This window comes from Thalassophryne amazonica, unplaced genomic scaffold (genome assembly GCF_902500255.1).
Source record: "Thalassophryne amazonica unplaced genomic scaffold, fThaAma1.1, whole genome shotgun sequence".
In the NCBI taxonomy this organism is placed as follows: domain Eukaryota; kingdom Metazoa; phylum Chordata; class Actinopteri; order Batrachoidiformes; family Batrachoididae; genus Thalassophryne; species Thalassophryne amazonica.
The window spans coordinates 212416-234540 of record NW_022986267.1 but is presented as its reverse complement, the minus strand read 5'-3'; positions in this window follow the sequence as shown (position 1 = coordinate 234540).

Below are 22125 nucleotides of genomic sequence, written 5' to 3'. Positions count from 1 at the left end.
TTCATGATGACTCTGGTCATTTAGGCATTGAAAAGACCTATGGACTCATCAAAGAAAGGTTCTATTGGCCTAAGATGAAATCAGATGTTGAAGAACACTGCAAAAATTGTGCAAGGTGCATAACGAGAAAAACACTTCCCAAAAGAGTAGCTCCCCTGTTTCACATGCAAAGTGATGGCCCAATGGATCTAGTATGTATGGATTTTTTGGTGATTGAGCCAGATCGTGGTCACACAGAGAACGTCTTGGTCATTACTGATCACTACACCCGATATGCACAAGCCTTTCCTACAAGAGATCAGAAAGCTGAAACCGTAGCCAAAGTCCTGCTCGAGAAATACTTTGTCCATTATGGTTTGCCAAGGCGCATGCATAGTGACCAGGGGAGAGACTTTGAAAGTCGTCTCATTCATGAGATGCTGAGTTCCCTTGGTGTAGAAAAGTCAAGAACTACTCCATACCATCCTCAGGGAGATCCGCAGCCTGAAAGGTTTAATCGAACCCTGTTGGACATGCTTGGAACCCTTGAGCCCAATGAGAAAAAGAATTGGAGTAAGCACATTACGCATTTAGTCCATGCTTACAATTGCACACCAAATGAAGCGACAAGTTTCTTCCCATATTATCTTATGTTTGGGCGTAACGCAAGGATGCCTGTGGACTTGTGTTTTGGAACGTCAAGTGACGTGCAAAGAAACTTACCTGAAGTATGTGACAGACATGAGAAAACAGCTGAAAGCTGCTTACGATCTTGCAGAATCTGCTGCGGCTAAACAGAACAAAGAAAACAAGCGAAGATATGATGAGAAAGTCAAGTTCACACAACTCCTACCTGGAGATCGAGTTCTCATTCGTAACCTTGGACTGCAGGGAAAACATAAGCTGGCCGACCGCTGGGTTTCAACCCCTTTTGTTGTTGAAAGTCAACTGTCAAACTTACCTGTGTTTCGGCTGAAACCAGAAGATGGAAATGGGCCTGTCAAAGTCCTTCACCGTAATCATATTCTGCCTCTGGGACAGAAAGTGTGTTTGGAATCAGCACAGAACCCAGACATTGTCCCAAAGAGACGATTGAGGAGAAGGAAAAGACACCAAACCAAAGTTGATGAAAAAGGCACAGTCAACGTCCCTGAAGTGTCAGGACAAGAGGACAGGAATGATGACTACACAGATTCAGAGGATGGAACATTTTACATGCCATTCACAGGGCAACATACCAGGAAATCTGATGAAACACCAGAACCATTCAGTCTAGGTATTGATTTGCAACCTGAAGATCACGCTGACGATTTGCAAGCTGGTCAAGAACGCGGAATGCTGACAGGGAGGTTGAACCTGACCTGACTGAACAGTCTGACTACCAAGAGACTTGCACTACAGAGACAGAGACTCAAGACACAATACCTCTTTGTCCAGAGACTGACTCAGGAGAAGACTTGGAGACTGACAGTGAGACCAGAAGATCTCAAAGACTTAGGAAAGCTCCATCCAGAATTACTTACAACACACTGGGTAATCCTAGTGTTTGTTCAGTGAAATTTGTTTCTTGTTTTTACAAATGGATAAGCACCCCTTTCATACCTTAGTTGGGCTTCTCTTGCCTTGTTCCTTACCAAGCCATGAGGGCATGACTTTTTTTGGTGAGGGGAGTGTGTAATAACCAGATTTTTAGTAAATCAGTTTTTTATTTTATTTTTTTTCTTCAAGGTTTATTTTATTACAAAAAAAAATAAATGAGTACTAGGTGGTTAATGTTTTCTCTTTGTAACATAACTTACATTATTTCATGGTTTAATGATAAAATATTCACTTTGGTTCATGTTGAAAAACATTGATAAATATTAAGGAATTCATAAAAAAAAATTCATAGTTCAGTTGTAAGGAAAAAAAGGTTGAATTCCAAATCCATTCACTTTTTTTTATTAATCTTTTTGGTTGTGAAGCTTTGAGTGCCTTACGTAAGACCGGAAGGGAGAGGAAAAAGAGCGGGTCTGGAGGGCGGGATGAAGAAGGAGAGAGAGGGAACGGAAGGTGTCGTGCAGGTGCAAGCAAGAGACATGCATTCGTGAGGAGACTAAAAGTAATTAAAGGCAGACCTACCTTGAGCTTGAGTACCAGTTCTTCACATCCATGGACTGCAGAGGAGTTTTCTGAATGACCCGCACCGAAAAGGAGTGAGTTTGAGCTGTCGTTCAGGACAGAGCTGAGCAGGCTAGGCTAAGCTAACACTGAAGCTAACGCTGCTGCTTTGAAGTTTTGCCTCGTTAAGAGTCGGGAGAAGAGACGGTGCTGTTCATGGTGCGCAGCTGACGCAATTACCTCATTAAGAGCCGAACGGGAGGAGAGACAGTGTTGTTGCCAGTGAAACCACCCTCACCTGCGTGGAAGGATCAGGGAAAGGAGTTTCTGCATGCACATAGTCACTCTGTGGGTCTTGAAGTTGAGGATTTGCTCCAGACTGGTAGGATTATTGTTTTCCAAAGGGTTCTTCAGTGGATATGAGCTCCAACGCGCGCCAACAGTTCTAATTCGCAAGTTTGCATAAAACACTGAGTGCACTTTAAGACTAAGACTTCATGTAATAGCGTCAAATCATTATTTCATACTTCAATTTTAAATGTGTGTTTACCCTGTTTTTTCCTTTAATTAATACAAAAAAAAGATAATCCAGAAATTGTAATTGTTGTGTGTTTATTATTCCTTTGGTTTCAGCAGTACATTCTAGAGATACTGTTCCTGAGTTACCTGGTAAGTTACTGTATTCAAGTACTTATTAACTGATTTATTATTTCTGGGAAAGCCTCTTATTATTAGTTGTGTAAGTGAGAGTCATAATTAACCCTAGACAGAAGTTATTTATACATTGGAATGTCTCTTTTACCATAGAAGTCAAGGAAAAGGGGTGTACAATAACAGATTACTCCCTTACTATAATGAGCCGGGTGGTAGAAGGGTTACATAGAAATCATCCTTTTTTAAATCTTAAATTGCCCTGATTACTATATTTACCACAAATATTGCAAGCCGAACATTTTCTACTAGTTTACATAGATATTTTACGTACTTAAAATTTGTTTCCCTTCTGGTTTGTCATCCGAATGAACTGCAGGTGTCACTAAAACACTCTTTTTTTTTCTTTTTTTTTCCCCAGCGCTCAGTTTGTGGATTGTGCCAGTATGGTATCAGAGGATAAACCCATTCCTGGTAAAATACAGAGAAAGGTCAGTCACCAAAAGTCCATCAAGTTATGAGCTGTATTTGTGGCTTATAGGCAGCCAATAAAAGTACACCAAATTTCCAAATTTAACATTTTGTTCCCCTTAAAGCTCTCATATGTACATATTAGTGTTGTTTGAACTCATAGTGTTATGTCACTGTTGGTGACATTTAATGTACTCCCTTCTCATTAATGTAAAGACCTAGACACTTTACCTGCATTATACATAGTCTCAATTCCTTATTTTGACATGGTGGCCTTCAGCGGCCAACTGCAGGGTTACTTTAGATTTAAGGTAGCCACGGTTACATAAACGAAAAGCATCTTTGGGGTACACAAGGGCCCCGGGATTAGCATAAGGTCAATACAGGAGAGGTTATTTTTCATTAATATGCAGTCCCACGTGTTTCTCTTTTTTCTTTTCCAGATGGAAATCATACACAGATTTTTATTGTTCATTTAACTACTACAGTTCACAGCATGAACTTGAGCTAAGTTGTAGACATGAAATTGTGATGCAGTTGTAACATTTTAAAATGAACAGGTAAAAACAAAGCTGCTTTTAAAACCTGAACAAACTTTATTTTGTAAATAAAATCCCATCTTGTCAGCCAAAAACACGATGATCAAATTAACTATAAATGATTTTATACTTTGTTGTATAAAATGCACGAACCAGGAGCTCAACACTTTCGCTTCTGCTCATTTAATCTCAACTGTGGCACCTGTAATATCTTCTACAACCCCAATTCCAATGAAGTTGGGACATTGTGTAAAATGTAAATAAAAACAGAATACAATGATTTACAAATCCTCTTCAACCTATATTCAGTTGAATACACCACAAAGAATAGAATAGAAAGCATTTATTGTCATTATACACAGCATACATAGTATACACAGTACAATGAAATTTAAAAGCTACTCCTTAAAAGTGCACTCAGCGCAATATATAAATAAAAGACTAAATAATAAATATGACACAAAGACAGTGCAATATGTTAATTCAGTGCAAATTTGAATTTAACATGGTGATAGCTTTGGGAAAGAAACTGTCCCTAAGTCTGTTCTGGCCAGTATGGACCTGTAGCGCCTGCCAGAAGGCAACAGATTAAAGAGGTGGAAGCTGGGGTGGGTATTGTTCTTTATAATGTTCCTAGCCCTGCTGAGACAGTGAGAGTTGTAAATGGTGGATATGGAAGGTAAAGGACAACCAATGATTTTCTGTGCGGTGTTGGTCACCCTCTGCAGCCTCTTCCTGTCAGCCTCTGTGCAGCTGGAGTGCCACACTGACACAGCATAGGTCAGCAGGCCCTCGATAGTGGAACAATAGAAGGTCACCAGCAGGCATGTGTTTAGTTGCTCCTTCCTGAGCACCCTCAGGAAGTGTAGCTGCTGCTGGTCCTCCTTGACCAGTGCTGAGGTGTTGACTGACCAGGAGAGGTCTGAAGAGATGTGAACCCCGAGGAATTTGAAAGACTCCACTTGCTCCACACATTCACCGTTAATGTACAGGGGGCAAGGGCGGCACAGTTCCGCCCCAGGTTGACGAGCTTGGCAATCAGAATGCCCGGTATTATTGTATTGAAAGCTGAGCTGTAATCAATGAAAAGCATCCTGACGTAGCTCCCCTGTTTCTCCAAGTGACACAGTGCTGAGTGGAGGGCGGTGGCTATTGCATCTTCTGTGAATCTGTTAGTCCGGTATGCAAACTGATGCGGGTCCAAGGTAGGGGGAGACAGGCTTTGATGTGTTTCAGAACCAGTTTCTCAAAGCACTTGGTGATGACTGGGGTGAGTGCTACCGGGCGGAAATCACTGAGGCTGGTTGTGGGTGATTTTTTGGGGGGACTGGGATGATAATGGCAGATTTTAGGCAGGCTGGGATGACGGCTTGTTTAAGTGACAGGTTGAAAATGTCAGTGAAGTCCTGTGCTAGCTGGTCAGCACATGACTTGAGCACATTTCCTTGTTCTCCATCCGGGCCTGTAGCCTTCCTGGGGTTAACAGCCCGGAGCACCAGTCTCACGTCCTCAGCTGCAAGAGTGAATAGAGGGAAACTGGAGACTGGAATGGATTGTAGTAGGGGTTGAGGTGGTGTGGCTGAGTGCTGTGCCTGGGACTCAAAACAGGCATAGAAGCTGTTCAGCTCCTCTGCCAGTGCCACATCCGAGTCCCCAGGTGTTGCAGCACAGCCCCTGTAGTTGGTGATGGACTGTATGCTCTGCCACACCTGCCGAGGGCTATTGAGCTGCTCCTCTATCGTTCTCTTGTACTCTGCTTTTATGGTCTTGATGCCTCTCCTCAGATCGGCGCGAGTGGCATATAGTATATACTGTATACCTCATATACTATACTAAAACAAGATATACTATACAGCAGTATAGTATATCTTGTCTTGTAAAGACAAGATATTTAATGTTCAAACTGATAAACTTTATTTTTTTGTGCAAATATTTGCTTATTTTGAAATGGATGCCTGCAACACCTTTCAAAAAAGTTGGGACAGTGGTATGTTTACCACTGCTTTACATCACCTTTCCTTCTAATAACATTCAATAAGCATTTGGGAACTGAAGACACTAATTGTTGAAGCTTGTAGGTGGAATTATTTCCCATTCTTGCTTGATGTACGACTTCAGTTGTTCAACAGTCCAGGGTCTCTGGGCGAATTGCAGACTCGGCTCCGCACCGTGGAAAATTCTACAGCTAGCCAGGCCCCTGTAGTCGGTGCGGACCAAGGTAGCTTAGCCGCCGTTAGTTTCCCTCTGGCAGATCCCGAGCAGCCGGGAAAGCAGGCTGACTGGGTGACTGTGAGGAGGAAGCATAGCCCTAAACAGAAGCCCCATGTACACCGCCAACCCGTTCACATTTCTAACCGTTTTTCCCCACTCGGCGACACACCCGCCGAGGAACAAACTCTGGTTATTGGCAACTCTGTTTTGAGAAATGTGAAGTTAGCGACACCAGCAACCATAGTCAATTGTCTTCCGGGGGCCAGAGCAGGCGACATTGAAGGAAATTTGAAACTGCTGGCTAAGGCTAAGCGTAAATTTGGTAAGATTGTAATTCACGTCGGCAGTAATGACACCCGGTTACGCCAATCGGAGGTCACTAAAATTAACATTGAATCGGTGTGTAACTTTGCAAAAACAATGTCGGACTCTGTAGTTTTCTCTGGGCCCCTCCCCAATCGGACCGGGAGTGACATGTTTAGCCGCATGTTCTCCTTGAATTGCTGGCTGTCTGAGTGGTGTCCAAAAAATGAGGTGGGCTTCATAGATAATTGGCAAAGCTTCTGGGGAAAACCTGGTCTTGTTAGGAGAGACGGCATCCATCCCACTTTGGATGGAGCAGCTCTCATTTCTAGAAATCTGGCCAATTTTCTTAAATCCTCCAAACTGTGACTATCCAGGGTTGGGACCAGGAAGCAGAGTTGTAGTCTTACACACCTCTCTGCAGCTTCTCTCCCCCTGCCATCCCCTCATTACCCCATCCCCGTAGAGACAGTGCCTGCTCCCAGACCACCAATAACCAGCAAAAATCTATTTAAGCATAAAAGTTCAAAAAGAAAAAATAATATAGCACCTTCAACTGCACCACAGACTAAAACAGTTAAATGTGGTCTGTTAAACATTAGGTCTCTCTCTTCTAAGTCCCTGTTAGTAAATGATATAATAATTGATCAACATATTGATTTATTCTGCCTTACAGAAACCTGGTTACAGCAGGATGAATATGTTAGTTTAAATGAGTCAACACCCCCGAGTCACACTGCCAGAATGCTCGTAGCACTGGCCGAGGCGGAGGATTAGCAGCAATCTTCCATTCCAGGTTATTAATTAATCAAAAACCCAGACAGAGCTTTAATTCATTTGAAAGCTTGACTCTTAGTCTTGTCCATCCAAATTGGAAGTCCCAAAAACCAGTTTTATTTGTTATCTATCGTCCTCCTGGTCGTTACTGTGAGTTTCTCTGTGAATTTTCAGAACTTTTGTCTGACTTAGTGCTTAGCTCAGATAAGATAATTATAGTGGGCGATTTTAACATCCACACACATGCTGAGAATGACAGCCTCAACACTGCATTTAATCTATTATTAGACTCAATTGGCTTTGCTCAAAATGTAAATGAGTCCACCCACCACTTTAATCATATCTTAGATCTTGTTCTGACTTATGGTATGGAAATTGAAGACTTAACAGTATTCCCTGAAAACTCCCTTCTGTCTGATCATTTCTTAATAACATTTACATTTACTCTGATGGACTACCCAGCAGTGGGCAGGACATGTTCCAACTTGTCCTTAAGGCTTTCAACAGAGGTGTTTTTCCTGTGGCGGAGCGTCACGGCGGCTGCATCCCGACGCGCGGACCCGTCCGCACGTCTTTCATTAAAAAAATCTCCTTTAACAGTGGAATATCCGGATAAAATGCTGAAACCGACTTCTTCTAAAACTTCTCTGTTCTCTCACGACGTCCTGGATCAATAGAACCTGAAATGTGGAGGTTTTCAGCTTGAACAGGCTGACGACGGCGGCTGAGAGTGCTGAGCGACGTCTCGCACCGTGGGAAGTCCTTAAAGCGACAGTATCACCTCAAAATCTCTCATCAGCCGTTAAAATTTTGACTGAAAAACAGCTTAATTTTTCGAACCGTGTCCACTTCGATGTGTCTCACAGGTTTAGAAAAAATTTTGATCAAACAACGCGCCAGTCTCTCAGCAACTTCTCAGACAAAGGAATTCCGACAAGGGGCTGGACGACTCCTCCCACAAGGAGTGCTCACAGGCGAATGACGTCACCGACAGGCGTGGAAAAACTCACGCATGCGCACGAGGGTTCAAGCATGTCTGACGTAAAAACATATGAATGAAATCCATATAGTTTTTGAAAAAATAAAAAGGACCGTTACTTTATTGACAGCCCTCGTATATTTTTGCTCTGCGCAGAGGAGGAGAACAATGAAGCAGCTTGTAAGTGCTCAGCTACAAAGCTCTCCTAAAATCTCCTCTGGCCCAGCCTTTTATTTAGTTCATCAACATGAGAAAAAACAAACAAGGACAGTCGGGAGAGGTTACACATGAGTCATGTCTGCAAGAGGGAGATATCGGGACAAGGTGACTGCTGGAACCTTCCATTCCTGCGACATGAACCTTGCGGCTCCCACAGCAGGATAAGGCACTTATGTAAAATGAAAAATAGCTTGCTCACTCATGAAGAATGCAGTCAACAAGTCTTTCTTTCTAAAATCTCCTCTTCTCACAAAGAGGAAAAATAAGCATAAACTATAAGAAAATAAATAATAATAATATAAGCATAAACTAAAGAAAATAAATGATAATAAGAGCATGAACTATATAAAATCCTTGACATAATCCTCCCTCTTTATCGTTTATTTACATACGTTTGTCATGTCCAAAACACACTTCAATAGAAAATTTGTCCACTTTAACCACTTATTACATTTTCAGCTAAAGCTTCATAGGCTAAGAGTGTGTTAACTCATCACGTCAACAGTTCAAGCTTGAACTGGAGTTGTGAGCTTTTCAATATCATCATAATTCTCAACACAGTCATTATAGTTTTCTCCACTAAGGTCTGACTGTTTCAGTGCTTGATATTTTGGCATAGTTTGTTGGAAAGCTGTACAAATGTATTTGACACCATTTTGCCAACCATTGTTTTGATATAAAGGATCACACAACACATGCAAAGTCCAATCAGAATTAGGACTATATTAACTGGTGTCACCATTTTCAATAGTAACTGCCACCATGGTCCTGAAGTCAACCAGGACCAGGGATTCCACCGGTTCACAGCTAGGGTGTCTTTATGCATTGCATCACGAAGTTTATTCAGCTCTTCCAATGCGTCCTGCACATCCACTGAATGAATGGAGTCTGGGATGAAAGTACAGCATGTTGTGTTCAGCAGAACACAAACTCCTCCCTGTGAACCAGTAAGCAAGTCTAAAACCATGCGATTTTGCATCACCATGGTACGTAAAGCATCGATTTCAGTATTTTGAGCTGCTACTATTTTCTCAGTTACATTCATGAACAGACCCAATCGATAATTCAGAGTTTCAATCATTAATGAATTTTTTTTACCACTCCTATCCAGGGGAACAGTGAATATGCTATTTTATCTCCTACAGACCACAATTTTTTGGTCCTTTGGTACATCCGAGCCCCACATGTGATCATGTGGTAACACATCTGGGTATATCGATCTCCTCCGTCTGGTGCTGCCATTCTTCCCTGTGGAGGTCCTTGGCACTACCACATATGTATAGTCAGTCACCTGGGTAGGTGCACACACACCACCCCAATTTGGTGGGAGACTCATGTACAGTCTGGAACCACAAAGCCAATAGATGTCATCATACACCGTAGTACCATTTACAGGTGGTAGCAAAAACTTACTAACATAAGCACATGATTCATCCGTTCCCCATGGACAGGAGCCTGTATAATTACATCCATGTCCAATGTGATAAAGATAAGTACCATCCACATAATATGTTTTGGTTAGGCTTAAATGATTTGATAAAACATACGTTTGGGTGCACAGACGTTTCTTAATTTTACCTACAGTTTTATTCCCTGTCCCGTAAAAGCAAATCGGGAATGGCCGTGATGATATTTTTGCATTTCCCTTCAGTCTAGTCAATGGAGCAGCACTTGGGCACGCTTGTACGTCTTCTGTTGAAATCCCTATCATATAAGTGGTTGCACTGAGGCAAGTGGTATTACGTCTTGTCAGACTTGCTGAGAACTGTTGCCCCCGAAATACAGTTTGATTATGCATCCGTATGATAAGATATTCTGTCACCCTAGCAGGGTACGGTTTAGCCGTCAGAGCTGGGTGTGTTGAGGATATAGGCATTTGCGAACAAACATAACAATTAGTAACATGTAATTCCATAGCCAATAAATGAACATATCTGTACCACATATTAGTATGGTATATATGAGGGTGTCCATCTGTCTCATTCACATTATGAATAAACCTCTTCTGACGTTGCTTCCGTTGTTCTCTGGCTCGGTCCACAGTGAGCTGCAATTCTTGGGTCAACCACCAGGCCAGGAATCTGAGGAGCACGAAACACACTAAGATCACAACGCAACCGGCTGCCCTACCAACAGTCCGGCAGCGGCGGTGCTGAGCACGCCGCTCCGGGGTCTGCTGTAGTTCAGTCATGATTGCTAGGATACAGTGTTGTTAACCAACCTCACCTAATATTGCAAGGATCTCCCTGCTTCACTGGCATTGAGACAATCTATTGCTAATTAAATAGACTCCCTTTGTAGCCAGACTTCCCCTTACACTGTGGAGGCAGCCAACACCCGCTGTATCTTACAGTGACTTAGATGTATCCACGTTGATCTCTCCGCTATCTTTACTGCAGTTGGTGTTGTTAACAGCACTTGGTATGGACCTTCCCAACGAGGACTGGACCAGTTCTTCCTCTTAATCACTCTGATGAATACCCAGTCTCCTGGCTGGACTACTGGAAGGCCGTCCTGTGGGAGATCAAAATTATTCGGCAGTAAATGTGTTTGAGTTATCTCTTTCTGTGTTAATGCCTTTTTCATAAAATCTGCTAATGTTTGTTCCTCATCTGCTGTTTTAGTATCCATGTCAAAAATTGGTAGACGATATGGTCGTCCATAAAGTATCTCAAATGATGTTAAACCTGATGGTGTTGGTGTTATTCTCATATACAATTTTACTAGGTCCAAACATTCAATCCAGGTTCGTTTTGTCTCTTCCATACATTTCCTTAGTCTTATTTTTATTGTGCCATTTGTCCTTTCCACTAATCCTGCACTTTGTGGGTGGTAAGCACAATGATGTTTTAACTTAATTTTCATGTGTTCTGCTACTCTTTGTACAACTTCATTTACAAAATGTGTTCCATTATCACTGTACAATGTCTGGTATTCCATAATACGGAATAATTGTCTTACACAATGCTTTTGTTACTGTTAAAGCATCTGCTTTTTGTGATGGAACAATTTCTACCCATTTTGAAAAGGCATCAATTAATACTAGACAGTATTGATAAGGTCCACATCGATTTAGTTCAATAAAGTCCATATGAACAATTTGAAAAGGATACTGTGGTTTTGGGAATTGCCCTCTCCGGGGTCTTATATTTCCCTGTGGGTTGTGTTTCAATCAGGTAACACAGGCTTTACAAAAATTTTTTGAGTATAAATTAAATCCATAGGTAGTAAAGTATTGGTCTACCATATATACCATCCCCCCTGTCGACACATGCGTTAACCCATGCGTTGCAATTGCGGCTGCTTTGAATAAGCTTTTGCGTAGGATGGGTTTATGTACACAATAAAGTCCTTTGGGGTTTGGGGTTGCCCCATTTTTCAACCACAAATGTCGTTCCTGCGCTGGTGCCTGTTTTTGCATATCCAATAAAAGGTCAGAATCTATTAATGGTTCATTGTCTGTCTGAGCTGTGTAAATAGAATAAGTACCATATCGACCAGCTGCTGCTTCTTTCGCTATTTTGTCTGCGAGACAGTTTTCTCTGGAGACAAAATCTGTACCTCTGGTGTGGGCTGCGCATTTACATAATGCCAGGTGTGATGTCACTGCTTCTAGCAAATTTGTGAGTAAGCCTGCATGTGTCACTGGTTTCCCTGTAGAGGTTATCATACCTCTTTGTTGCCATTGTTTTGCAAAGAACCAAATTGTTGAAAATGCATATTGACTATCTGTATAGACTGTCAGTTTCTGTCCTTTAGCCAAGATACAAGCTCTGGTTAATGCAATGAGTTCTGCAGCTTCGGCTGATTTAAAATGATCGATCTGTTTTGCTTCAATAACAGTATTTGGTAATTGAACAACAGCATAGCCTGTTAATGTCTGTCCTTTCTGATCTTTGAAACATGAGCCATCCACAAAGTAATGTAGTCCATCTGTAAATGGTTCGTCTGTTAAGTCTGGTCGAGGTAACTGTTGTTTCTGTGTGTCTGCCAAACAATCATGCGGTTCACCGTCTGTCTCAGTAGGTAGGAGCGTGGCGGGATTCAAGGTGTTGCATCTTTCAATGGTAATCTGTGGCTGAGACAATAGCATTGCTGTATATGCTATCTGTCTAGCAGGCAATAAGAATGTATCCAAACCTTTGGAATAATAGCCAACTGGTTTATTTTTATTACCATGTTGTTGTAGCAAGACTGCACACATGAATCCCTGTTTTGTGTCCACCATGAGAGTGAATGGCTTGGCATAATTGGGCAGAGATAATACTGTGGAACTCACAAGTTCTTGTTTAAGAGCTGTAAACTGTTCTTCAGCTTCTTTATTCCACTGTATTTTGTCACTCATAGCCATTGGTATAGAGTGTATTAAATCCTGCAATTTCTGCACCTTCTCTGCATAACATGGAATCCAGGCTCTGCAATAATTACAGATACCTAAGAAAGTCATCATTTCCTTTTTTGTTGACGGTTTTAATGGATATTGTTTAATCCGTGGTCTCCAATCAGATCGTGGCTTAATTTTGACTGGCGGAATATTTTTCAACAGTCCTACATCTGTGGGTGCATTCACCCAGAGATGAGGAGGCAGTTTGGCCAATAAAGTCTCATCTTCCTGTGTCAACAAACTGATGTTGTTAAATTTCAATCGTCCAGATCTACTTCATGTATCACCGGTGTCGTCCAAGCACTTACAAACATGTATTTCCGATACAAGCCTGTGGATGGACTGAAATCCCACACCGACACTGCATCTGCTTCATGCTAATCAGTCGCTTCCTCAGCTATTTTAGCAATTCCTCCAAGGTCCTTTCAGGACTGAGTGTCTGCCCTTGTCAGTGAAATATGCGGTACAGCCTCAGGTTTTCCTCTGTACCATTTGTCTGCACTTTGGGTCAGCACTACACTACACACAGAGGTGTTTTTTCTGTCTGTGTATAGGTGTGCTACTGTCTGTAATTCTGATGGAATTTTCAGAAATCCTGCTCCATACCTTTCATCCTTTCATGGAGTGAATAGCATAGTTATGTGTAGATCTTTTGGTGACATCATTACTACGTGTTCTCTGTTTTCACAGGTCATCAGACCTTCCTCCAATAATTGTTCAGTTTGTCTCAACTCCGACAGATCCAAAGAGTACTGCCAGGCCTGGGCCAAATTTGTATATACAGTAGCAGGCTGCCTCACAGCTCTCATACCACCTACTGTTGGCGTGACTCCTATAGATAAGGCAGTCATCAAATCTCGTCCCAGTAAATTTACTGGACAATGGGGCGAATAAACCACAGAGACAGAAGCAGTTTGGTTCGTTTCAGGATCTTCAAAATTGACAAACTTCAATATTTTCTCTGAATTCACCTGTCCATTTGCAGATTTTACCCAAACGACTTCTTTTGCAAATTTAGTTCCAGGAGGTCTGTCTGTTATCACTGTCCTACATGCTCCTGTGTCACAGAGAAAATCCATGTCCTGTCCATTTACCTTTAGAGTCACCACAGGTCTTTCTTTCAGGAGTGGTAATGACCATGCTCCATGAATATCCACTGTGATTGTTATCTGTTTTTCTGGTAACTCATCAATGTTGTCACTTAGTGGTGTGTTTGTTGTTACATCCAGTATCTTAATCATATCATCTGAGTCAGTGGTCACATTGTGCTTTCTAATCCATGCACTAATTTCTGGCTTCAAACCATTCAGGAGGGCTTGTTTCAGCTGATTTTGATATGCTCCCACTTGATCATCATTATGCGGTATACCGCTGTTTGCAGGGAAAACTGTCCCTAAACGCTGATTATAATCATCCACATCCTCATCTGCCTTTTGTTTACACGCATTTATTTTACCATAGTCCGCTTTCTGTTTAAACTTGTTTTTAACTCTGGTCATTAGATCGGTTATTTGAGCCTGTAACGCCACTGCTGGATCTTCCTCATTCCCGTATGGCAGGACCGTGCCGTCTGCAGCACGTCCTGTAAATGTCCCTCTCATGTGGACCCAATTTCGTCCCAGAGCCAATTGTACGGCCTGTCCTACTTCACAGCCATTCAACCTATATGCTTTTATAATATCTTCTATTCCTTTTACCCATTCTTCCACATCAGCTTGTGGGTCTGGCAGGCCAGACACGGCCTTTGCTGCCTCTTCTGGTGTCCATGGACGGAAGACATGAAGGAATGGCGGCTGTCCTTGAGCTATATTTGGGTTTGGGACTGTTGGGTATTTTCTCCTCCAAGCATTTTTAAAACCTTTAACAAGACAAACAGAGTCAAGAAACACCAGTGAGACAGAAAATCAAATATTACGCGCGGAGTGCGGCCAGGCTGTACACCAAGGCTACACTAAAGTCTGGCCTGCTTTTCCGCTCTTTTTATTAAGAGACGCCCTCATCACATAAACAAGAAACTTGTCCTAAGGGTGGGGGTAATGACGCAAGACAAGTTTCTTCCCATAACATAAACGCATACGTCAATAAGTGCAGCTGTAAGGAAGAACACTTCAGGTCAGCACATCACGTTCGTCTGTTGCAGGTATCAGCTGTTCTGCATCTGCCTGAAGTGTCCTGTCTTCCACACTCCTTCACACTAAACACCACATCACAAACGTCAAAACAAAATTGAATTCTCAGGATTGCATTAAGACAGGTGCAAAACAGCACATCTCTGTTCTCATGAGAAAGAAGACAAAGCTAAACAAGGTTGAATAACACGTACGTTCTCAGGGTGAAGTGCAAAACAGCACAACACCGTTCTCATGAGAAAGAAGACAAAGCTAAAAAAGGTTGAATAACACGTACGTTCTCAGGGTGAAGTGCAAAACAGCACAACACCGTTCTCATGAGAAAGAAGGCAAATGTACAAACATTTAACAGTGATAACATGTATACAAAATCTCTAACAGGGACCTGGATCATTGGAGCAATAAAACTGTGATCTGGGGATATATTGAAACCGTATTTTAGAGGCGGCTTAATCATAGCCCTGTCTCTCAAAATGTATTTTTCGGGCATTAAAGAATTTGTTGCCGCAGGCGGGGTCAATACAGTTGAAAATTCCACCCTCTGATTATCCAAAAATGGATTTGGATACAGTGAGCTTATTGGGTCATATGACGGACCTTCAGAACTCCCCTGGGGATAATTAGGGTCAAAAATTGGGTCCTTTACCAGTGGTGGAGCCACTGTTGGTGCCGCTTGTCTTACTGCAGCCTGATTTTGTGGCTGCAGGGGTGGATTTACATCACGGCCTCTCACGGCCGTCTCATTATCTTCAGGTTCTACAAACATTACTTTCCCCTCTGACTTTCCTTTCTCGTCTTTTTTTCCTCTTTATGGCCTCTACTCTCATCCGTGCTTCACTGAGCCATACTTTTGCACACTCTATTTCTTCTTTTCTTACTTTCCTGTTACCCTTTTTATTTGCTGCTGCTGCTGTAAGTTTTAACACCAAACCTTCACAATCTGGCACAACCAATTTACCTGAAAAGCCTTATTTCTTTTTCCATTTAGTTATGTACTTCAGATTTTCCGGATTGCGTTTGTGCATGTATTTTTCGTCGCCCTGAAATAGGGGCTTATTTTCTGTGCATGTGTTTCCCATGTTGTTCACCTATTCCCCTTCACTCTGCAAAGTTCAGGTCAAGCTTCTACCCCGTGGGGCGGACCTTCCTTGGAATCCCCCTCTTTGCAGACTCGTCGGGAATATGTGAGTGTGGTGCGTATGGACTTAAAATGACCTACTTTGCAGACAACGGCTCCACTTTTATCCCCTGATAAAATGGGATATCAAGCTGTCCGTGCTTCAGTCACTCAGTCTCATTCTTTTATTATTACTAAGGAATACTCAGTCAAACAATACCACACATACAGTCCGACACTGTCTCACACACACACACACTCCCACAACCGCTCCAACTCTCACACATATACAAAATAAATTACAGATTTCATCAATGATTGCAATTACAGACAAGCCCTCATCTAAAAAAAAAATAATAATAAATCATTTTATATCAAGACATAAATAACACAACAAAATCCTTACAACAAAACAACAAAAACAGAATTTTCTCTCATTCATACCACAAACACACTTAGTTTCACTTTTGAAATAATTAATGTGCGTCTCTCTGCTTCTCCTGAAATTTTTTCTTACTCCTGTATTTCTCAGCCGGATGGGGACTCTAACCCCTCCGCCAAATGTGCCGGCAGGACCGGAGACTCTAACTCCCTCCCCCGCACTTTATTCTGGATGGGGACTCGAACCCCTCCTCAACATATTTTCCTCACAGGAAGGCAGTAATTACTTACGTTAATTTATTGCGCCCCTCATTTGGTTCGGAGGCGTCGTCAATCTACTGCGGCGAGCGGAGGTGGACGTCTATAGTCACCGGCCCGACGGAGAATTCTCTCCTCAGGACTTTCCTTCGATCCCTCTAGCGGAATCGGCCGTGCACGGTCTGCGGCGTGTCTTCCTACGTTCGCTCGAGAAGATCTGTCGACGCCCCACGTTGGGCGCCAAGAAAAAACTGTTGGGTTTGCACCCTGTTTTTAAAGAAATGAGAGGCACAAACACTGAAAAGAAACCAGTCAGAGAGAGACAAATATATATATATATTTTTTGCTCTGCACAGAGGAGGAGAACAATGAAGCAGCTTGTAAGTGCTCAGCTACAAAGCTCTCCTAAAAATCCCCTCCTCTGGCCCAGCCTTTTATTTAGTTCATCAACATGAGAAAAAACAAACAAGGACAGTCGGGAGAGGTTACACATGAGTCATGTCTGCAAGAGGGAGATATCGGGACAAGGTGACTGCTGGAACCTTCCATTCCTGCGACATGAACCTTGCGGCTCCCACAGCAGGATAAGGCACTTATGTAAAATGAAAAATAGCTTGCTCACTCATGAAGAATGCAGTCAACAAGTCTTTCTTTCTAAAATCTCCTCTTCTCACAAAGAGGAAAAATAAGCATAAACTATAAGAAAATAAATAATAATATAAGCATAAACTAAAGAAAATAAATAAGAGCATGAACTATATAAAATCCTTGACATCTGCAAATCTTTAAAAACTCATTCCTTTTCTCAGGAATTTCCAAAATGAGCAAATGCATCACTATTTTCTATTCTATTTTTTATTCTTTTTATTTCCTGCTGCAGTGTTATTTGTAACTTATTTACTTATTATAGAGGCTTTGTGCGTGAAGTCACAGGTCACGTGCAGGGCTGTGCCACATGCAGCTGAAAGTCAAGTTTAGCTGGTCACAATACACTTGGCTGTGTAAACAAGCCACCTCAACTCATGTTTCCTGTTTTTCACCATTTTCCCTTCATTACAGTTAGAAATAGTAAAAAACAAAACAAAAAAACAAAACTGAGCCACTAAAACATTACTCATTTTATTACAGAAGCCGCGACGGGACCACGAAAAAAATAGTGAGAGTCGGCTGAGTTTTCCTGCACAATCCCATAGAAGTGTGCACAAAATTAACTTAAGTCCTGAGTGTATTTATACATGCGGATAACAATGTCACTCCAGGTGCAGTCAACTGCAACAGTGGTGCTGTGTACAAGTCCCAAAACAGCAATTTTCTCCTTGTACTGTTTCTGGTGCTGTACAACCCCAATTCCAATGAAGATGGGATGTTGTGTAACATGTAGATAAAAACAGAATACGATATGCAAATCCTCTTCAACCTCCCAGCTAACAATGGAACGTTGCCTGAACGTTACATCAAAGTGGCAGTAACGTTGCATCACAACGTTGTCGGAACGTTCATTTGTAGACTGTCCAGAACGTTCCAGGGATGTTGCCAAGAATGTTGCCAACCAACCAACCTAGAACGTTCTCAGGAGGTTGTGACACAACATTGCTGCAACGTTTTTGCAATGTCCCCCAACACGAAGGAACACTGTGAACATTGCATGAGTCTGTAAATTGCAAGTTTATTACTTTAGAAGTATTATTACAATAGCAATACATTAAGACATGGACAAGTTCTCAGTAACTTGATTAGTTATCATCCGCCCTCCAGTATTATTACAATTACAATAGCATTAAGCCAGGGATCAGTTCTCATCCGTGATGTGACCCATGACTAAGGTTCAAAGATTATTTTCACTGTGCAATTGTATACACTAGAAAACGAAATTTCTTTTCTCAATCACTGACTTCAGTGCAATAAAACTTCAATAGAATAATTTACCTTACATAAATAAATAAACACATAATATAATACAGTCATAGAAACAGGTAAAATACACTCCAATCTCTCAGGTACTAAGCCAGGTGACATCATCCAGTATTATTACAGTTACAATAGCATTAAGCCATGGATAAGTTCTCAGTATAAAATGAACTAGAAGGGTCAACGTTAAACAAAAACTGAAGATGTCTCCACCGCCCACCCTTTAAAGCAGCAACATCAGTCCCGGATCCAGACCGGTTTGGACCGATGTAGTTGCATCGGTCAGATTTTTTTACGCATTGTTCATCATCGGTAAAAAAACAAAAAAAAAACACTCAATCCTGAATAGTGCCGAACGTGTCCCCGTGGTGAACACAGCTTTTGATTTGTTCCCACAATGGTGGGTGGATCACAAAGGTGGATCAAAACAAACATAGCGTCAGTCCAGTCGAGTTGATGATCATGGCATCCAGGAAAAAAGTTGTGCAAGGAAAATTGGGCACTTATTTCATGTCTCCCCTGCACCTTACAGAGGGGGAGGCATAAGTTCTCAGTATAAAATGAATCACTTCTCATCTGACCCATGACTAACTGTGGCATCATCACTCATGGCACTGCCGTCCATGGCGTCATCATTCACTACACAATGGTCCATGGCATCGGCGTCCACATCGTCGCCCATGGCTTCATCCATCCCAGCATCTGAGTCAGCATTAACACCAGTACCAATTCTTTCATCCTCCTTTGCCTAAAAAACAAAGAAAACCATTCATAAAAATACTATACAATAACTTCTATAGTGCCAGTTCCCTCAGCACAGTGAAGTTCAAGGGTGCTCAACCAGTCCATGCAGAATCCTTAATTCAATATCTCAATTTTTACAATTCATATTTTAATTTTTCAGAGGATACTATTCAATGGTTTCAATCCTATCTTTCGAACAGAAAGCAGCGTGTTGTGGATGGTGCCACATCCTCGTATCTCCCTAGTTATGTTGGTCTTCCACAAGGCTCAATATTAGCCCCTCTATTCTTTCTGTATAGAAATGATCTCCCCGATGTGTGCTCTGAACTAAATATGCAAATGTATGCAGATGACGCAGTAATCTTGACTTAGGGAAAGAGTGACAAAATATCTGTAGACCTCACAAATGCACTATGTAAAATACACAAATGACTACATAAAAATTGTCTTTTGCTGAACACCAAAAAACTATGTATGATGTTCACCAAAAGACCAATTAAGTTAGCCAGATCCCATGTTTTCTTGGAAGGGGAAGAACTGTGCTTGTGAACCAATTCAAATATCTGAGTGATATTAGACCCAAATCTTACATTCAAAAAAAATATCAAAAAGGTAAATCACACTGTAAAGTTCAATCGATCTTATTTTAAACAGATAAGACCGTTTATTACAATAGATGCGGCCAAATCTTACTTACACTTCATGTCACATATAGAGTATTGCATTACAACATGGTCCTTTGCAGGAACAACTGTACTGAAACCAGTAGAACTGTACAAAAAAGCCATAAAAATATTGGACCAAAAAAAACACGATTTCTCATCACCGTCCAATCTTAGAAAAATATAAGCTTTTAAGTTTTGAGAATTTCATGCTATTTAAAATGTGTTGTGCTGTGTACAGGTCCCTACACAATTTGGCCCCACTCCCTCTGAGGAACTATATTAACAGGAAAAGTAACAATGAAATTAACACCAGATCCTCCGCTAGGTGTGATTGCGAGATCAAATTTTGAAAAACTGTCTTTGCTCAAAATGTACTCTCTAACGACAATCAGGTTCAGCCCCACATTTGCTTTATTCAAGACACAGCTTTAAACATGGCTGAAAGATAACCAAACCTGTAATCATTACGAGTTAGACATGCGAAATCAATATACTTTCATATACACGCACACAACAACACATAGGTAAGCTTATGCACACCAGCACTTTAAAGAGATACTGCAGCTGTATCGAGCACTTTACTATTGTGACAAAGCACTTTAATTCAGCATCTTATAATAAAACTGACTGTACCTGTACACACCTACAACTGAATTCTACCTCAGTACTTTCCTGCACTTTATATTGAGACAACAGCATTTTAACCTCCATCTTGACCGGAACAGATAACTCCTCCTTTATATGGCTCTGGGTTATATTAAAATATGACAGTGTATTATATTGTAAATGATCAATGTTTTTATGCTTGTTAAATGCTCTGTTTTATATTTTATGTCTGGAGACTACGGATGGAAATTAGTATTATGCTAAAACTGGCATATTTACGTTAAAGTGTGTGCTATATATATATATATATATATATATATATATATATATATATATATATATATATATATAATGTGTGTGTGTGTGTGTGTACGAGGGCTGTCAATAAAGTATAGGTCCTTTTTATTTTTTTCAAAAACTATATGGATTTCATTCATATGTTTTTACGTCAGATATGCTTGAACCCCAGTGCACATGCGTGAGTTTTTCCACGCCTGTCGGTGACGTCATTCGCCTGTGAGCACTCCTTGTGGGAGGAGATTTTTTTAATGAAAGACGTGCGGACAGGTCCGCGCGTCGGGATGCAGCCGGCGCGGTGCGGCGGCACAGGAAAAACTCCTCCATGTTGATAACTATTTGTAAAATCCAGGCGGCTTTTGATGGCTTTCAGTGGAGTATCTGAGAAATTGTTTAACAGTTGGGCATGTTCCAACTTGTCCTTAAGGCTTCCAACAGAGGTGTTTTTCCTGTGGGGGAGCGTTGCGGCGGCTGCGAGCCGACGCTGCAATCCGTCCGCATATCTTTCATTAAAAAAAATCTCCTTTAACAGTGGAATATCCGGATAAAATGCTGAAACTGACTTCTTCTGAAACTTCTGTTCTCTCACGACGTTCTGAAACAATAGAGCCTGAAATGTGGAAGTTTTCAGCTTGAAACAGGCTGACGACGGCGCCTGAGAGCGCTGCGCGACGTCCCGCTCCGTGGGAAGTCCTTAAAGCGACAGTATCACCTCAAAATCTCTCATCAGCCGCTAAAATTTTCACAGAAAACCAGCTTAATTTTTCAAACCGTGTCCACTTCGATGTGCCTCACAGGTTTAGAAAAAATTTTGATCAAACAAAGCGCCAGTCTCTCAGCAACTTCTCAGACAAAGGAATTCCAACGAGGAGCTGGACGACTCCTCCCACAAGGAGTGCTCACAGGCGAATGACGTCACCGACAGGCGTGGAGAAACTCACGCATGCGCACGAGGGTTCAAGCATGTCTGACGTAAAAACATATGAATGAAATCCATTTAGTTTTTGAAAAAAATACAAAGGACCTATACTTTACTGACAGACCTCGTGTATATATACTGTCAATAAACAATTGTACGTTCATTAATATGCACTGTCCCTGTCAAATAAACCAATAATGAATGAATGAATTCCAATTGTCAACACAGCCAAGTGACAGTTACATTATGGAGGGAAGGTGAGCCCACAGATAGGTTTTAAGATGTTTGCGGAAAGAGAATACAGAATGTGAGGAACGGTTTGAGAGAGACTGCTCCAAAGAGCTGGGGTGCATGTGAGCCGGTCACGGTCTTTACTCTTGAAACAGTCAACACTGGACCAGGATTTGATTGAAGGGAATGACTAGGTGTGGCCATGGTGCTAATACAAGTCACCTGTGAGTTGCTGATGCCATAAAAGTTTAACTACT